The following is a 19,571-nucleotide window of genomic DNA, read 5'->3' as shown; positions in this document are numbered from 1 at the left end:
TCTCTCTCTCTAAAGCCAATAAACATTTGTGAGAACCCTAGAAACCTGAATAAAACCAGAATGAATCAAGCATATTAAAGTGTAAAGCTCTTCTGTAGGACGTGGGTCACCTAAGATACAGATGTGAACATGCTATTCCACACATTAACAGTGCTGGGGGAGAGACAGAGAGCAGCATCTGATTCAGTGTGCTGCAGGATGACAGGGAGGGAATCAGAAGGCTGTAGACAACAGAGCAGAACAGCTGCTGATTGTTCCTTTCCCCTACTTCAGGACAACCACTGTTCTCCACCTATCCAGCCACCGCTGTGGTAGAGCAGCAACATGTCTACAACTACATGTCTGATAACAAATGACACTCAGTACTGACAACACCAGGAGGCTTGATTCTTCAGCCTTATGTCTGCCCACTGCCTGTTTAATAAGCTGCATCCATTTCCCTGACTATTGTTGTAATAAGCCCCCTCCTTTACCCTGGCTATGGTTGTAATAAGCCCCCTCCATTACCCTGGCTATGGTTGTAATAAGCCCCCTCCTTTACCCTGGCTATGGTTGTAATAAGCCCCCTCCTTTACCCTGGCTATGGTTGTAATAAGCCCCTCCATTACCCTGGCTACCCTCCATTACCCTGGCTATGGTTGTAATAAGCCCCCTCCATTACCCTGGCTATGGTTGTAATAAGCCCCTCCATTACCCTGGCTATGGTTGTAATAAGCCCCCTCCATTACCCTGGCTATGGTTGTAATAAGCCCCTCCATTACCCTGGCTATGGTTGTAATAAGCCCCCTCCATTACCCTGGCTATGGTTGTAATAAGCCCCCTCCATTACCCTGGCTATGGTTGTAATAAGCCCCCTCCATTACCCTGGCTATGGTTGTAATAAGCCCCTCCATTACCCTGGCTATGGTTGTAATAAGCCCCATTACCCTGGCTATGGTTGTAATAAGCCCCTCCATACCCTGGCTATGGTTGTAATAAGCCCCCTCCATTACCCTGGCTATGGTTGTAATAAGCCCCCTCCATTACCCTGGCTATGGTTGTAATAAGCCCCCTCCATTACCCTGGCTATGGTTGTAATAAGCCCCCTCCATTACCCTGGCTATGGTTGTAATAAGCCCCTGGCTATGGTTGTAATCCATTACCCTGGCTATGGTTGTAATAAGCCCCCTCCATTACCCTGGCTATGGTTGTAATAAGCCCCCTCCATTACCCTGGCTATGGTTGTAATAAGCCCCCCATCCTTTACCCTGGCTATGGTTGTAATAAGCCCCTCCATTACCCTGGCTATGGTTGTAATAAGCCCCCCATCCCTTATACCCTGGCTATGGTTGTAATAAGCCCCCTCCATTACCCTGGCTATGGTTGTAATAAGCCCCCTCCATTACCCTGGCTATGGTTGTAATAAGCCCCCTCCATTACCCTGGCTATGGTTGTAATAAGCCCCCTCCATTACCCTGGCTATGGTTGTAATAAGCCCCCTCCATTACCCTGGCTATGGTTGTAATAAGCCCCCTCCATTACCCTGGCTATGGTTGTAATAAGCCCCCTCCATTACCCTGGCTATGGTTGTAATAAGCCCCCTCCATTACCCTGGCTATGGTTGTAATAAGCCCCCTCCATTACCCTGGCTATGGTTGTAATACGGCCCCCCCATTACCCTGGCTATGGTTGTAATAAGCCCCCTCCATTACCCTGGCTATGGTTGTAATAAGCCCCCTCCATTACCCTGGCTATGGTTGTAATAAGCCCCCTCCATTACCCTGGCTATGGTTGTAATAAGCCCCCCCCTCCATTACCCTGGCTATGGTTGTAATAAGCCCCCTCCTTTACCCTGGCTATGGTTGTAATAAGCCCCCTCCATTACCCTGGCTATGGTTGTAATAAGCCCCCTCCATTACCCTGGCTATGGTTGTAATAAGCCCCCTCCATTACCCTGGCTATGGTTGTAATAAGCCCCCTCCATTACCCTGGCTATTGTTGTAATAAGCCCCCTCCATTTCCCTGGCTATGGTTGTAATAAGCCCCCTCCATTACCCTGGCTATGGTTGTAATAAGCCCCCTCCATTACCCTGGCTATGGTTGGAATTCATGTGGTCTTGCCAAGAGGCTGGGTCTGGCACAGATCCACCAGACAGATGACACTGCTCAACGGCTCCTGATGCCATGGCAACTGTGCTGTAGTGTGTCTTGGTCTGTCCCAGAGGAAAAGCAGAACTTGGTGAACAGTGCAGGGCCGGGCTATGAGTCAGTCTCAGTCCATTCCATTCAGCTGGCCTGACCACTGCTCACGAGACTAATGGAAAAGCTCTGGCTGATTCCAACTGTTTTGTCTACCCACAAACTGTTCCCATGGATACATCAGGCTGTGGGAATATCTGTGGTGTGTGGCTAAAACTGCATATCTGACAGGAAGAGAAGCCGAACAATCTCAGCTAACCCGGAACTAAAGTCTTGTGTAACTGGTCAGCTGCTATGTTACCGTAGTCTGCCCACGAGAGATTATAGCAACAATGGCATGTGGACACACGGACACTGACAGACTTCATGACAAACAAAGTCCACCAAGCCAGAAATCAACACTCACACAGCCCCCTGACATGAACTTTGGGTTCAGTTCACATGGCAAATTGTAATATTTAAAGTATCTTAAGTCCAACACTACGATATAGCATCAGTTAACTACTAACAGTACTGCATATATGTGTTAATGACTTCAACTTCCTGTCTATATCTTGTGGGCAGTAATATAGTAGCAGTATTTGCATATTTTTACCTCAGTGTGCATCTCAATAAGACATATCTGTATCAATAAAATAGCCTTCTACTGACATTACTGGAGAAGATTACAATTGGATACACATGTTGAACAAAATTGATATTTCCCCATATTTTCCCAGTGGGAAAAGGATGCACACTGGTGTGACATATCATCCTGCATGATATTGTTGAGGTACTTCCAGACGACTTGATTAGCTAGATGCTCACTAATGTTATTTTGAGAACAGCACAAGATGAGCCCTAAACATTGTAAACATCCCATGACCTTTAGTAACATCATAATCATGTGATGTGCTTATTTATGTCTCTCTTTGAAAGATGTCTCTCGGAGAAAAGATCATGTTTTGCCACAAGACGCAGTTACAGTACATCTACTCTGTTCACTACAACCTTACTGAACCCAACCTACCACAGTCTGGGTACCTACTGTAGTTACAGTACATCTCCTCTGTTCACTACAACCTTACTGAACCCAACCTACCACAGTCTGGGTACCTACTGTAGTTACAGTACATCTACTCTGTTCACTACAACCTTACTGAACCCAACCTACCACAGCCTGGGTACCTACTGTAGTTACAGTACATCTACTCTGTTCACTACAACCTTACTGAACCCAACCTACCACAGTCTGGGTACCTACTGTAGTTACAGTACATCTCCTCTGTTCACTACAACCTTACTGAACCCAACCTACCACAGTCTGGGTACCTACTGTAGTTACAGTACATCTCCTCTGTTCACTACAACCTTACTGAACCCAACCTACCACAGTCTGGGTACCTACTGTAGTTACAGTACATCTCCTCTGTTCACTATAACCTTACTGAACCCAACCTACCACAGTCTGGGTACCTACTGTAGTTACAGTACATCTCCTCTGTTCACTACAACCTTACTGACCCCAACCTACCACAGCCTGGGTACCTACTGTAGTTACAGTACATCTACTCTGTTCACTACAACCTTACTGAACCCAACCTACCACAGTCTGGGTACCTACTGTAGTTACAGTACATCTACTCTGTTCACTACAACCTTACTGAACCCAACCTACCACAGTCTGGGTACCTACTGTAGTTACAGTACATCTACTCTGTTCACTACAACCTTACTGACCCCAACCTACCACAGTCTGGGTACCTACTGTAGTTACAGTACATCTGTTCACTACAACCTTACTGAACCCAACCTACCACAGTCTGGGTACCTACTGTAGTTACAGTACATCTACTCTGTTCACTACAACCTTACTGAACCCAACCTACCACAGTCTGGGTACCTACTGTAGTTACAGTACATCTCCTCTGTTCACTACAACCTTACTGAACCCAACCTACCACAGTCTGGGTACCTACTGTAGTTACAGTACATCTACTCTGTTCACTACAACCTTACTGAACCCAACCTACCACAGTCTGGGTACCTACTGTAGTTACAGTACATCTGTTCACTACAACCTTACTGAACCCAACCTACCACAGTCTGGGTACCTACTGTAGTTACAGTACATCTCCTCTGTTCACTACAACCTTACTGAACCCAACCTACCACAGTCTGGGTACCTACTGTAGTTACAGTACATCTACTCTGTTCACTACAACCTTACTGACCCCAACCTACCACAGTCTGGGTACCTACTGTAGTTACAGTACATCTACTCTGTTCACTACAACCTTACTGAACCCAACCTACCACAGTCTGGGTACCTACTGTAGTTACAGTACATCTACTCTGTTCACTACAACCTTACTGAACCCAACCTACCACAGTCTGGGTACCTACTGTAGTTACAGTACATCTACTCTGTTCACTACAACCTTACTGAACCCAACCTACCACAGTCTGGGTACCTACTGTAGTTACAGTACATCTACTCTGTTCACTACAACCTTACTGAACCCAACCTACCACAGTCTGGGTACCTACTGTAGTTACAGTACATCTACTCTGTTCACTATAACCTTACTGAACCCAACCTACCACAGTCTGGGTACCTACTGTAGTTACAGTACATCTCCTCTGTTCACTACAACCTTACTGAACCCAACCTACCACAGTCTGGGTACCTACTGTAGTTACAGTACATCTGTTCACTACAACCTTACTGAACCCAACCTACCACAGTCTGGGTACCTACTGTAGTTACAGTACATCTACTCTGTTCACTACAACCTTACTGAACCCAACCTACCACAGTCTGGGTACCTACTGTAGTTACAGTACATCTACTCTGTTCACTACAACCTTACTGAACCCAACCTACCACAGTCTGGGTACCTACTGTAGTTACAGTACATCTCCTCTGTTCACTACAACCTTACTGAACCCAACCTACCACAGTCTGGGTACCTACTGTAGTTACAGTACATCTACTCTGTTCACTACAACCTTACTGAACCCAACCTACCACAGTCTGGGTACCTACTGTAGTTACAGTACATCTACTCTGTTCACTACAACCTTACTGAACCCAACCTACCACAGTCTGGGTACCTACTGTAGTTACAGTACATCTACTCTGTTCACTACAACCTTACTGAACCCAACCTACCACAGTCTGGGTACCTACTGTAGTTACAGTACATCTACTCTGTTCACTACAACCTTACTGAACCCAACCTACCACAGTCTGGGTACCTACTGTAGTTACAGTACATCTACTCTGTTCTCTACAACCTTACTGAACCCAACCTACCACAGTCTGGGTACCTACTGTAGTTACAGTACATCTCTGTTCACTACAACCTTACTGAACCCAACCTACCACAGTCTGGGTACCTACTGTAGTTACAGTACATCTCCTCTGTTCACTACAACCTTACTGAACCCAACCTACCACAGTCTGGGTACCTACTGTAGTTACAGTACATCTGTTCACTACAACCTTACTGAACCCAACCTACCACAGTCTGGGTACCTACTGTAGTTACAGTACATCTCCTCTGTTCACTACAACCTTACTGAACCCAACCTACCACAGTCTGGGTACCTACTGTAGTTACAGTACATCTCCTCTGTTCACTACAACCTTACTGAACCCAACCTACCACAGTCTGGGTACCTACTGTAGTTACAGTACATCTGTTCACTACAACCTTACTGAACCCAACCTACCACAGTCTGGGTACCTACTGTAGTTACAGTACATCTCCTCTGTTCACTACAACCTTACTGAACCCAACCTACCACAGTCTGGGTACCTACTGTAGTTACAGTACATCTCCTCTGTTCACTACAACCTTACTGACCCCAACCTACCACAGTCTGGGTACCTACTGTAGTTACAGTACATCTCCTCTGTTCACTACAACCTTACTGAACCCAACCTACCACAGTCTGGGTACCTACTGTAGTTACAGTACATCTACTCTGTTCACTACAACCTTACTGAACCCAACCTACCACAGTCTGGGTACCTACTGTAGTTACAGTACATCTGTTCACTACAACCTTACTGAACCCAACCTACCACAGTCTGGGTACCTACTGTAGTTACAGTACATCTGTTCACTACAACCTTACTGAACCCAACCTACCACAGTCTGGGTAACTACTGTAGTTACAGTACATCTCCTCTGTTCACTACAACCTTACTGACCCCAACCTACCACAGTCTGGGTACCTACTGTAGTTACAGTACATCTGTTCACTACAACCTTACTGAACCCAACCTACCACAGTCTGGGTACCTACTGTAGTTACAGTACATCTGTTCACTACAACCTTACTGAACCCAACCTACCACAGTCTGGGTACCTACTGTAGTTACAGTACATCTCCTCTGTTCACTACAACCTTACTGAACCCAACCTACCACAGTCTGGGTACCTACTGTAGTTACAGTACATCTGTTCACTACAACCTTACTGAACCCAACCTACCACAGTCTGGGTACTTACTGTAGTTACAGTACATCTGTTCACTACAACCTTACTGAACCCAACCTACCACAGTCTGGGTACCTACTGTAGTTACAGTACATCTGTTCACTACAACCTTACTGAACCCAACCTACCACAGTCTGGGTACCTACTGTAGTTACAGTACATCTCCTCTGTTCACTACAACCTTACTGAACCCAACCTACCACAGTCTGGGTACCTACTGTAGTTACAGTACATCTCCTCTGTTCACTATAACCTTACTGAACCCAACCTACCACAGCCTGGGTACCTACTGTAGTTACAGTACATCTCCTCTGTTCACTACAACCTTACTGAACCCAACCTACCACAGTCTGGGTACCTACTGTAGTTACAGTACATCTGTTCACTACAACCTTACTGAACCCAACCTACCACAGTCTGGGTACCTACTGTAGTTACAGTACATCTCTGTTCACTACAACCTTACTGAACCCAACCTACCACAGTCTGGGTACCTACTGTAGTTACAGTACATCTCCTCTGTTCACTACAACCTTACTGAACCCAACCTACCACAGTCTGGGTACCTACTGTAGTTACAGTACATCTCCTCTGTTCACTACAACCTTACTGAACCCAACCTACCACAGTCTGGGTACCTACTGTAGTTACAGTACATCTCCTCTGTTCACTACAACCTTACTGAACCCAACCTACCACAGTCTGGGTACCTACTGTAGTTACAGTACATCTACTCTGTTCACTACAACCTTACTGAACCCAACCTACCACAGTCTGGGTACCTACTGTAGTTACAGTACATCTCCTCTGTTCACTACAACCTTACTGAACCCAACCTACCACAGTCTGGGTACCTACTGTAGTTACAGTACATCTCCTCTGTTCACTACAACCTTACTGAACCCAACCTACCACAGTCTGGGTACCTACTGTAGTTACAGTACATCTCCTCTGTTCACTACAACCTTACTGAACCCAACCTACCACAGTCTGGGTACCTACTGTAGTTACAGTACATCTGTTCACTACAACCTTACTGAACCCAACCTACCACAGTCTGGGTACCTACTGTAGTTACAGTACATCTCTGTTCACTACAACCTTACTGAACCCAACCTACCACAGTCTGGGTACCTACTGTAGTTACAGTACATCTCCTCTGTTCACTACAACCTTACTGAACCCAACCTACCACAGTCTGGGTACCTACTGTAGTTACAGTACATCTCTGTTCACTACAACCTTACTGAACCCAACCTACCACAGTCTGGGTACCTACTGTAGTTACAGTACATCTCCTCTGTTCACTACAACCTTACTGAACCCAACCTACCACAGTCTGGGTACCTACTGTAGTTACAGTACATCTCCTCTGTTCACTACAACCTTACTGAACCCAACCTACCACAGTCTGGGTACCTACTGTAGTTACAGTACATCTCCTCTGTTCACTACAACCTTACTGAACCCAACCTACCACAGTCTGGGTACCTACTGTAGTTACAGTACATCTCCTCTGTTCACTACAACCTTACTGAACCCAACCTACCACAGCCTGGGTACCTACTGTAGTTACAGTACATCTACTCTGTTCACTACAACCTTACTGAACCCAACCTACCACAGTCTGGGTACCTACTGTAGTTACAGTACATCTCCTCTGTTCACTACAACCTTACTGAACCCAACCTACCACAGTCTGGGTACCTACTGTAGTTACAGTACATCTGTTCACTACAACCTTACTGAACCCAACCTACCACAGTCTGGGTACCTACTGTAGTTACAGTACATCTCCTCTGTTCACTACAACCTTACTGAACCCAACCTACCACAGTCTGGGTACCTACTGTAGTTACAGTACATCTCCTCTGTTCACTACAACCTTACTGAACCCAACCTACCACAGTCTGGGTACCTACTGTAGTTACAGTACATCTGTTCACTACAACCTTACTGAACCCAACCTACCACAGTCTGGGTACCTACTGTAGTTACAGTACATCTCCTCTGTTCACTACAACCTTACTGAACCCAACCTACCACAGTCTGGGTACCTACTGTAGTTACAGTACATCTGTTCACTACAACCTTACTGAACCCAACCTACCACAGTCTGGGTACCTACTGTAGTTACAGTACATCTCCTCTGTTCACTACAACCTTACTGAACCCAACCTACCACAGTCTGGGTACCTACTGTAGTTACAGTACATCTCCTCTGTTCACTACAACCTTACTGAACCCAACCTACCACAGTCTGGGTACCTACTGTAGTTACAGTACATCTACTCTGTTCACTACAACCTTACTGAACCCAACCTACCACAGTCTGGGTACCTACTGTAGTTACAGTACATCTCCTCTGTTCACTACAACCTTACTGAACCCAACCTACCACAGTCTGGGTATGAACTACATCGCCCAGCAGCATGATATCAGACAGCCTAGTTAGTCTCCGATGCCCTGGTTTTACTCAGGAGGCTAAAACAGTCTAATGAATGGATATTAACCCCGTGTGTGGTTCGTCACCAAACCCCATTCATGTTACTTAATACTCTACATCACCACACTGAAGCATGGCAAATCCACGGCTCCTATGGCAACCACTGGGACACATGGGGAGCAGGGAAACGGTTGTGGAGGCTTCAGAACGGACTGAGGGTGAATCCCAAATGGAACCATGTGGGACACAGTGGGAGAGACGGGTTTGGGAGTGAACACAGGAGGGTTCAGTAACATCCACTGGCGTATGTTGCTATTACAACCGGAAGAATACAGCACTGTACCAATCAATTAAATCAGCATGGTATGAAACTAAGTAAAAAGAGACAGAATTATAGGACATAAGATTCTTTTTGGATAAGCCTTACTACAATAAAAGGGAATATAATCCACCTTGTAGTGAATCCCTGTCTAGAAAACAAATTAAAAACGTCCATCTCCTCAGATAATCAACTGGCCTGGCGTTGAGACTGTCTGTCTGATGAGGAACAGAACAACGGAAGGGATAGTTACCCTTCGATGCTGATCTTGGGTCAGTTTTGTATTTTCCCAAATAATGGTTAAGGTTAGGATTGGGGGAAGGGAAGTTGATCCTAGATCTGTACTTAGGGGAAACTTCAGAACAATGCTAGGACACTACCCCCACCAGGGGGCAGCACTGAACCACAGCAGCACAGCTCTCAGTCCTTTAATGCCATTGAGCTGCTTCCTGTACTCATAGTAAGGGTCCAACCCCAGAAAAGAGACTACATGTTGCCATTCATTCATCAGCACAGAGGTAAAGGGCACAACAGACATTTCATTGTGGGTAACTCAAAGCTGCTTCCAACAGTTTGGGGAAGTTGCAGTCAGTGTCACTGCCATACACTGCAGTCTGTATGTATGTATGTCAGCTTGGCTGTCTTCAGCTGAAATACAGATTTGTACAATTTTATTTCACCTTTATTTAACCAGGTAGGCTAGTTGAGAACAAGTTCTCATTTGCAACTGCGGCCTGGCCAAGATAAAGCAAAGCAGTGTGACAAAAACAACACTGAGTTACACATGGAATAAACAAAAATAGTCAATAACACGTTAGAAAAACCTATATACAGCATGTACAAATGAGGTAAGATTAGGGTGGTAAGGCAATAAATAGGCCGTAGTGGCGATGGAATTACAGTATAGCAATTAAACACTGGAATGGTAGGATGTGCAGAAGATGAATGTGCACTTAGAGATACTGGGGTGCAAAGGAGCAAGATAAATAAATAAATAAATAAATATAGTATGGGGATTAGGTAGATTGGATGGGCTATTTACAGATGAGCTATGTACAGGTGCAGTGATCTGTGAGCTGCTCTGGCAGCTGGTGCTTAAAGCTAGTGAGGGAAGTAAGAGTCTCCAGCTTCAGTGATTTTTGCAGTTCGTTCCAGTCATTGGCAGCAGAGAACTGGAAGGAGAGGAAGCCAAAGGAAGAATGGGCTTTGGGGGTGACCAGAGAGATATACCTGCTGGAGCACATGCTACGGGTGGGTGCTGCTATGGTGACCAGTGAGCTGAGATGAGGCGGGGCTTTACCTAGCAAAGACTTGTAGATGACCTGGAGCCAGTGGGTTTGGCGACGAGTATGAAGCGAGGGCCAGCCAACGAGAGCATACAGGTCGCAGTGGTGGGTAGTATATGGGGCTTTGGTGACATAACAGAGGGCACTGTGATAGACTACATCCAATTTGTTGAGTAGAGTGTTGGAGGCTATTTCGTAAATGACATCGCCAAAGTCGAGGATCGGTAGGATGGTCAGTTTTACGAGGGTATGTTTGGCAGCATGAGTGAAGGATGCTTTGTTGCGAAATAGGAAGCTGATTCTAGATTTAATTTTGGATTGGAGATGTTTAATGTGAGTCTGGAAGGAGAGTTTACAGTCTAACCAGACACCTAGGTATTTGTAGTTGTCCACATATTCTAAGTCAGAGTAGTGATGCTGGGCGGTCGGGCAGGTGTGGGCAGCGATTGGTTGAAGAGCATGCATTTAGTTTTACTTGCATTTAAGAGCAGTTGGAGGCCACAGAAGGAGAGTTGTATGGCATTGAAGCTCGTCTGGAGGTTAGTTAATAACAGTGTCCAAAGAAGGGCCAGAGTATACAGAATGGTGTCATCTTCATAGAGGTGAATCAGAGAATCACCAGAAGCAAGAACAATATCATTGATGTATACAGAGAAAAGAGTCGGCCCGAGGATTGAACCCTGTGGCACCCCCATAGAGACTGTCAGAGATCCAGACAACAGGCCCTCCGATTTGACATACTGAACTCTGAGAACTAGTTGGTGAACCAAGCGTGGCAATCATTTGAGAAACCAAGGTTGTTGAGTCTGCCAATGAGAATATTGTGATTGACAGAGTCGAAAGCCTTAGCCAGGTCGATGAATACGGCTGCACAGTAATGTCTCTTATCGATGGCGGTTATGATATCGTTTAGGACCTTGAGCGTGGCTGAGGTGCACCCATGACCAGCTCTGAAACCAGATTGCATAGCGGAGAAATTACGGTGAGATTCGAAATGGTCGGTAATCTGTTTGTTAACTTGACTTTCAAAGACCTTAGAAAGGCAGGGTAGGATAGATATAGGTCTGTAACAGTTTGGGTCTTTAGTGTCTCCCCCTTTGAAGAGGGGGATGACCGCGGCAGCTTTCAAATCTATGGGAATCTCAGACGATACGAAAGAGAGGTTGAACAGGCTAGTAATAGGGGTTGCAATAATTTGGGCAGATAATTTTAGAAAGAGAGGGTCCAGATTGTCTAGCCTGGCTGATTTGTAGGGGTCCAGATTTTGTAGCTCTTTCAGAACATCTATCTGGATTTGGGTGAGTTTGTAATGGAAACAAAAAATCTGTGTGCTCATTGAACAAGTTTTGGATACAGCATAGCACCTCCCTGTTTGACTCCATTTCAAAGTGTTTCTTCTCTACTGAACAGGACCCAGCAGAATGATGAGAAATGCAGTCCCACTGCCCCCGGGGAATTTGTTGAGTGAACACTGAGGGTGTGTCCCAAATACCACACTATTCAATGTACTTCTTTTCATCAAGGCCCATATGCCTCTGGTCAAAAGTAGTGCACTATATAGGGAATAGGGTGCCATTTGGGATTCACGCTGAGCAAGCAGCATAATCTGGTCCCCTAACTGGCCTCATGACAGGAAGTGACAGTCAGTGGCAGGTCATAATAGAGTTCGGTTTCTCATTCTCACCACATCTCCCTCACTACGGCCCGTTAAGCAGCCCCTCCCCCCAGCATTTCCTGGGTTACAGCCTAGTCCCAAATAACATCCTATTCTCTATATAGTGCACTACTTCTGACCCTATGGACCCTGGTCAAAAGTAGTGCACTATAAAGGGAATAGGGTGCCATTTGTGACAGAGACCCTCTGTAACTCCTGAGATGTGTTTGAATCAATAAGAATGTCATTTTAAAGTACTCAGCAGAAGCCCCAATAATGCAGCCGTACGTTAGATGAAACTGTCATCACAGTGAATTGTGACATTCATTTCCCCATGGGCTTTGTTTGTCAGGTTGCCAATACTGGTACTGTTCAACAGAAATGCTGATGAAACACCACCCAGAGCATATGATTTTGCCCACTGTGATCCTAAAATTCAATGGTTCTACATGTAGTTCTATGATTTGACAAAGCTAGGTCATAACAAAGTGAGATGGGTACAGGCACATAGTAAGGCGCAGGAGTATGGTGTGGTTGGGTTTGTTGTGGTGAACAAGCAGATCTCTCCAGTGACTCGGACAGATGTGTTGTGTGGGTTGGTTCCTCTGATACCCACACAAAGGGACTGCTGAGTTCGTTCCCCTGGTACCCACACAAAGGGACTGCTGGGTTGGTTCCCCTGATACCCACACAAAGGGACTGCTGGGTTCGTTCCCCTGATACCCACACAAAGGGACTGCTGGGTTCGTTCCCCTGATACCCACACAAAGGGACTGCTGGGTTCGTTCCCCTGATACCCACACAAAGGGACTGCTGGGTTGCATTGCTCTGCTCAGTGAAGCGCTGTGCTCTGCGAGGCTGTGCCATCTGCTGGGCACGATCCCTGCCAGTCCCCTGGGACTGAAACACTGACGCCACAATTTTATTCTTACATCTTGAGAAGACACTTTTCATTTCTATTCACAGACAGAAGCATCGCGAGGGTTTACATTCACTTGTTTACCTTCCAGCTGCATTATACCTGTCAATAGCAGGCTTCAGTGTAATGGATGCTCTCTCGCTCTCTCTCTTCCTGCAGTGTAGTTTATCGAGACCATACATCCCAAATGGAACCCTATTCCCTATATAGTGCACTACTTTTGACCTGGGCCCTATGCCATCAGTGAAATCCATAAACAATGCAGTGGAGGCTGTTTATGGCTTTCAGTTACACTGAATTCAAGACAAGTCAGAGCCATTTTCTGTAAATCAGAATTGGATTTAGTCTCCTACTGTCAGGGCTGTGCTGCACATACCAGTGATGGTCCCGGCATCTCTGTAGACGGTGGTGACATCATCGGGGGGCGCGACCTCACTCACATACTGCTCTTCGCGGGGGCCGTGCACGCTGGGATAGTCTGGCTGTGGATTGGAGGTTTCCCTGTGGGGAGGGGCGGAGGTGGAGGCAGAGGTGTTGTGGTGTGAAGCTGCGGTGTCCAGCTTGCTGGATGAGATTCACAGGAGAGCAGTATGTGCCATGGGCAGGGTCAGCAGCGGGCAGAGGGCGTCAGGTGGAGGGAGAGAAGCAGCATATACACCCTGGACCACACCGCACCCAACTACACCACCACCTGACTACACCACCACCAGACCAGATCACTTCCTGTAGACGGAACCTGGGAGGAGAGAAGAGAAAGGACCCACAGGACAGACGTTTAAATAATCAATAGGAAAGCAGGTCAGGTCACAGCAGGTCACTGTATCCCCTGGTTCAGGAGGGAAAATAACCAGCCTCTATTGTGGCTCTGTTCAGAAACAACCTCTCTGTTCGAGGAACTTCATGTATATAAACAAGTGCCTAGGTGTTAGGGCCTATAGGGGCTAGGAGTTATGGACTAGGGCTTGTTTATGGAACAGGGCCATGTAGGATGGGTGGCAGTCAGCAGGATGTACTATGGGAGGGGTGAAGAACGGAAGGACCAGTTTTCCACTCAGAACATAAATGTTGGTGGGCCCCAACTTTCTCTTTCACTGTCTGGTACTTTCAGAAGTCCGTTTGAGTATTTATAGCCCTATTAAACCACCTGGGAGACTGGTAAGACATATCAACAACAGAAAAAGCATTGATGTCCTTTTCACACTTCAGAAGAAGTTGCAAGACTGATATTAAGCTGTGAGAACGTCAAGATAAAGTGGGACAGTAAAATCAAATAAATCATCTTAGGATGCAGTGATGCAGAGAAGATTTTCAACCTCCCTGTCCCAGTTTTGCTAGTACTGACAAACAGAACATCAAAAGTGTGAAATGAGAAAATACTTCATAAAATGTAGGAAATGATTATAAACTTAAAGCCACGTTGTGAAGAAGGTAACATGTCTGTTGGTCTTAAGGCGTCAGCATGCTTCAGTTCGGCTGGTAGCTAGCCGCCACATCTAAGATGTTAGGTGCAGTAATTTCTCAATAAAAAAATGTGCATGAAAACTAGTAGTCTCTCGTTGAACGACAACATATACTTTATTGAAGAATACTTACAGTTGACCAATCATGGACGAAGGGACATGCACGTCAGCTCCTGAACTTTGTCTGGCCTTGAGAAAAAATGTTGTGTGCCCACAAAACAAACAAAACCAAGTCCACAAAGAACAAAACCCTTACCCAGGTCCACAACTAACAAAACCCTTACCCAGGTCCACAACTAACAAAACCCTTACCCAAGTCCACAACTAACAAAACCCTTACCCAAGTCCACAACTAACAAAACCCTTACCCAAGTCCACAACTAACAAAACCCTTACCCAAGTCCACAACTAACAAAACCCTTACCCAAGTCCACAACTAACAAAACCCTTACCCAAGTCCACAACTAACAAAACCCTTACCCAGGTCCACAACTAACAAAACCCTTACCCAGGTCCACAACTAACAACATCCTTACCCAGGTCCACAACTAACAACATCCTTACCCAGGTCCACAACTAACAAAACCCTTACCCCGGTCCACAACTAACAAAACCCTTACCCAGGTCCACAACTAACAAAACCCTTACCCAGGTCCACAACTAACAAAACCCTTACCCAAGTCCACAACTAACAAAACCCTTACCCAGGTCCACAACTAACAAAACCCTTACCCAGGTCCACAACTAACAACATCCTTACCCAGGTCCACAACTAACAAAACCCTTACCCAGGTCCACAACTAACAAAACCCTTACCCAGGTCCACAACTAACAAAACCCTTACCCAGGTCCACAACTAACAAAACCCTTACCCAGGTCCACAACTAACAAAACCCTTACCCAGGTCCACAACTAACAAAACCCTTACCCAGGTCCACAACTAACAAAACCCTTACCCAGGTCCACAACTAACAAAACCCTTATCCAGGTCCACAACTAACAAAACCCTTACCCAGGTCCACAACTAACAAAACCCTTACCCAGGTCCACAACTAACAAAACCCTTACCCAGGTCCACAACTAACAAAACCCTTACCCAGGTCCACAACTAACAAAACCCTTACCCCGGTCCACAACTAACAAAACCCTTACCTCGGTCCACAACTAACAAAACCCTTACCCAAGTCCACAACTAACAAAACCCTTACCTCGGTCCACAACTAACAAAACCCTTACCCAGGTCCACAACTAACAACATCCTTACCCAGGTCCACAACTAACAAAACCCTTACCTCGGTCCACAACTAACAAAACCCTTACCCAGGTCCACAACTAACAACATCCTTACCCAAGTCCACAACTAACAAAACCCTTACCTCGGTCCACAACTAACAAAACCCTTACCTCGGTCCACAACTAACAAAACCCTTACCCAGGTCCACAACTAACAAAAACATCACCATAATATTTGCACAAACTCTTCTGAACGGTTTCTTCTAAGAAGCATGCGGATGCCTTTAGATGACCATTAAACAACAGGAGGCAGAATAAAAGGTGCAGAATCAGGTAGTTTTTTTTATAGGCGAGGTAATACAACATTACAGTTGACAAAAAATACTGACAAAACAAGCAAAACACAGGAAGGGTCCAAAATATATATATACACCTTAGTCTACTAGTATCTCTATTCTCTAATGCCATGCATAGGCTTCATTCCGAACCAAACAACACAAGGTGCTCGACATCCCCCTCTGCACAGTAAATACTGGCAAGCATTCACATGCACACTACAACACACAGCTGATCATGGGACCGGCCGGTGTGAGCACGGCAAAACAAACAAACAAACCTGAAAATTAAAAGTGATTAAATGAAGGGGGGAAAAAAACGAAGTCGTAAGTCTTTGCCAATGAGCTCTTAAACATCACAGAGGATCAAATAGCTGATATATTTCATCTTTATTTTAACAGGGGGTGATGCTGAGACCAAAGTCTCTTTCAAAGATATATACACTACACATCAACACATGTTCATATCACACACCATATCTACCTAGATACAGTAAGAGGTTACTGGCTAGCTAGGTGACATTACAGACAATATTACACACCATATCTACCTAGATACAGTAAGAGGTTACTGGCTAGCTAGGTGACATTACAGACAATATTACACACCATATCTACCTAGATACAGTAAGAGGTTACTGGCTAGCTAGGTGACATTACAGACAATATTACACACCATATCTACCTAGATACAGTAAGAGGTTACTGGCTAGCTAGGGGACATTACAGACAATATTACACACCATATCTACCTAGATACAGTAAGAGGTTACTGGCTAGCTAGGGGACATTACAGACAATATTACACACCATATCTACCTAGATACAGTAAGAGGTTACTGGCTAGCTAGGGGACATTACAGACAATATCACACACCATATCTACCTAGATACATTAAGAGGTAGCTAGGGGACATTACAGACAATATTACACGCTAGCTAGGGGACATTACAGACAATATTACACACCATATCTATCTAGATACAGTAAGAGGTTACTGGCTAGCTAGGGGACATTAGACAATATTACACACCATATCTACCTAGATACAGTAAGAGGTTACTGGCTAGCTAGGGGACATTACAGACAATATTACACACCATATCTACCTAGATACAGTAAGAGGTTACTGGCTAGCTAGGGGACATTACAGACAATATTACACACCATATCTACCTAGATACAGTAAGACGTTACTGGCTAGCTAGGTGACACTACAGATAATATTACACACCATATCTACCTAGATACAGTAAGAGGTTACTGGCTAGCTAGGGGACATTACAGACAATATCACACACCATATCTACCTAGATACAGTAAGAGGTTACTGGCTAGCTAGGGGACATTACAGACAATATTACACACCATATCTACCTAGATACAGTAAGAGGTTACTGGCTAGCTAGGGGACATTACAGACAATATCACACACCATATCTACCTAGATACAGTAAGAGGTTACTGGCTAGCTAGGGGACATTACAGACAATATCACACACCATATCTACCTAGATACAGTAAGAGGTTACTGGCTAGCTAGGTGACATTACAGACAATATTACACACCATATCTACCTAGATACAGTAAGAGGTTACTGGCTAGCTAGGGGACATTACAGACAATATCACACACCATATCTACCTAGATACAGTAAGAGGTTACTGGCTAGCTAGGGGACGTTACAGACAATATTACACACCATATCTACCTAGATACAGTAAGAGGTTACTGGCTAGCTAGGGGACATTACAGACAATATTACACACCATATCTACCTAGATACAGTAAGAGGTTACTGGCTAGCTAGGGGACATTACAGACAATATCACACACCATATCTACCTAGATACAGTAAGAGGTTACTGGCTAGATAGGTGACATTACAGACAATAGTACACACCATATCTACCTAGATACAGTAAGAGGTTACTGGCTAGCTAGGGGACATTACACAACATATCCCAGACTGAACTCAAGACCAGTGATGTTGAAAGGCTTGCTATAAATAGCAGACCACTTTGATTTTTCTTCCCTCCTTTCCTTACCTCCTCTATTTCTCCCTGTTGTCTGTACTTAAAGCAGAGGTCAGAGGTCAGGTTAAAGCAGGAGGCTCTGTCGGTCTCTACTCCTGCAGGCTATCAAGACTAAATTGAGTCACAGCATTTCTATTCACTTGAGCGAGATGAGTCTATGATCATTCTACCTGCTATGATGAGTCTACTAAATACAATGGATAAGTTTATATGTTTAGGAGTCAAGACAACCAATAAATATAATGAATTACAATGTTAGTTCTTATCCCAAACCCACCCAAGAGTGATGTTAGTTTTCCATTCTAAGCTGCAGTTAATTTCCTTACTGACTTCATTACAGCTTGCATAGCGATGCACAGCGATAGATCAGCCACTCCCAGGTACTGTTCACTATGACCTGTTGGGTCAGGCTGCTGCCTCCCTTTGTGAGCTCTGCCAGAGAAAACAAGAGTAGACACGGGAGCTTACTGGGGAAATGGGAGTTACTTCAATGTTAACATTGAAATGTGTTAAATATAGTATGTATCCAGTCTAAATCTTGCTGTAGTTGTACTGTTTGAGGACAGACCTGGTAATCTCAGCAAAAAAAGAAACGTCCTTTTTTCAGGACCCTCTCTTTCAAAGATAATTTGTAAAAATCCAAATAACTTCACAGATCTTCATTGTAAAGGGTTTAAACCCCGTTTCCCATGCTTGTTCAGTGAACCATAAACAATTAATGAACATGCACCTGTGGAACGGTCGTTAACACACTAATAGCTTACAGACGGTAGGCAATTAAGGTCACAGTTATGAAAACTTAGCACACTAAAGAGGCCTTTCTACTGACTCTGAAAAACACCAAAAGAAAGGTGCCCAGGGTCCCTGCTCATCTGCGTGAACGTGCCTTAGGCATGCTGCAAGGAGGCACGAGGACTGCAGATGTGGCCAGGGCAATAAATTGCAATGTCCGTACTGTGAGACGCCTGAGACAGCGCTACAGGGAGACAGGACGGGCAGCTGATCGTCCTCGCAGTGGCACACCACGTGTAACAACTGCACAGGATCGGTACATCTGAACATAACACCTGCGGGACAGGTACAGGATGGCAACAACAACTGCCTGAGTTACACCAGGATCGCACAATCCCTCCATCAGTGCTCAGACTGTCCGCATTAGGCTGAGAGAGGCTGGACTGTGGGCTTGTAGGCCTGTTGTAAGGCACGTCCTCAC

The 19,571-nt window shown here is 45.1% G+C and overlaps 1 protein-coding gene and 1 long non-coding RNA gene across 4 annotated transcripts in view; one reads left to right on the top strand and one right to left on the bottom strand.

Annotated features, from left to right (window-relative positions):
- The window catches only part of trak1a (trafficking protein, kinesin binding 1a), a 97,493-nt gene that overhangs the window by 59,413 nt on the left and 18,509 nt on the right, over positions 1-19,571 (bottom strand). The window contains exon 1 of one of the 2 annotated variants that reach the window (XM_052511983.1): positions 13,669-13,867. The exons of the other annotated variant lie outside the window; for it this stretch is intronic. The gene's annotated coding sequence lies outside the window, so the exon portion shown is untranslated. Of the gene's footprint in view, positions 1-13,668; positions 13,868-19,571 lie in introns of those variants that run through there. 2 annotated transcript variants of the gene reach the window in all.
- LOC127926545 (uncharacterized) lies at positions 16,700-18,777 on the top strand. Of its 2 annotated transcripts, XR_008124423.1 has the most exons (4): positions 16,700-16,970; positions 17,597-17,714; positions 17,849-17,982; positions 18,050-18,777. It is a non-coding gene; the product is annotated as an uncharacterized LOC127926545 (long non-coding RNA). The 2 variants fall into 2 exon arrangements; XR_008124422.1 differs by lacking the exon at positions 17,597-17,714 and having other exon boundaries at positions 16,700-17,021.

Source organism: Oncorhynchus keta, unplaced genomic scaffold (assembly GCF_023373465.1).
Source record: "Oncorhynchus keta strain PuntledgeMale-10-30-2019 unplaced genomic scaffold, Oket_V2 Un_contig_777_pilon_pilon, whole genome shotgun sequence".
NCBI classification, from domain to species: Eukaryota; Metazoa; Chordata; class Actinopteri; order Salmoniformes; family Salmonidae; genus Oncorhynchus; species Oncorhynchus keta.
The sequence above is the reverse complement of the archived record's forward strand: the minus strand, read 5'-3'. Positions and strand labels throughout refer to the sequence as shown.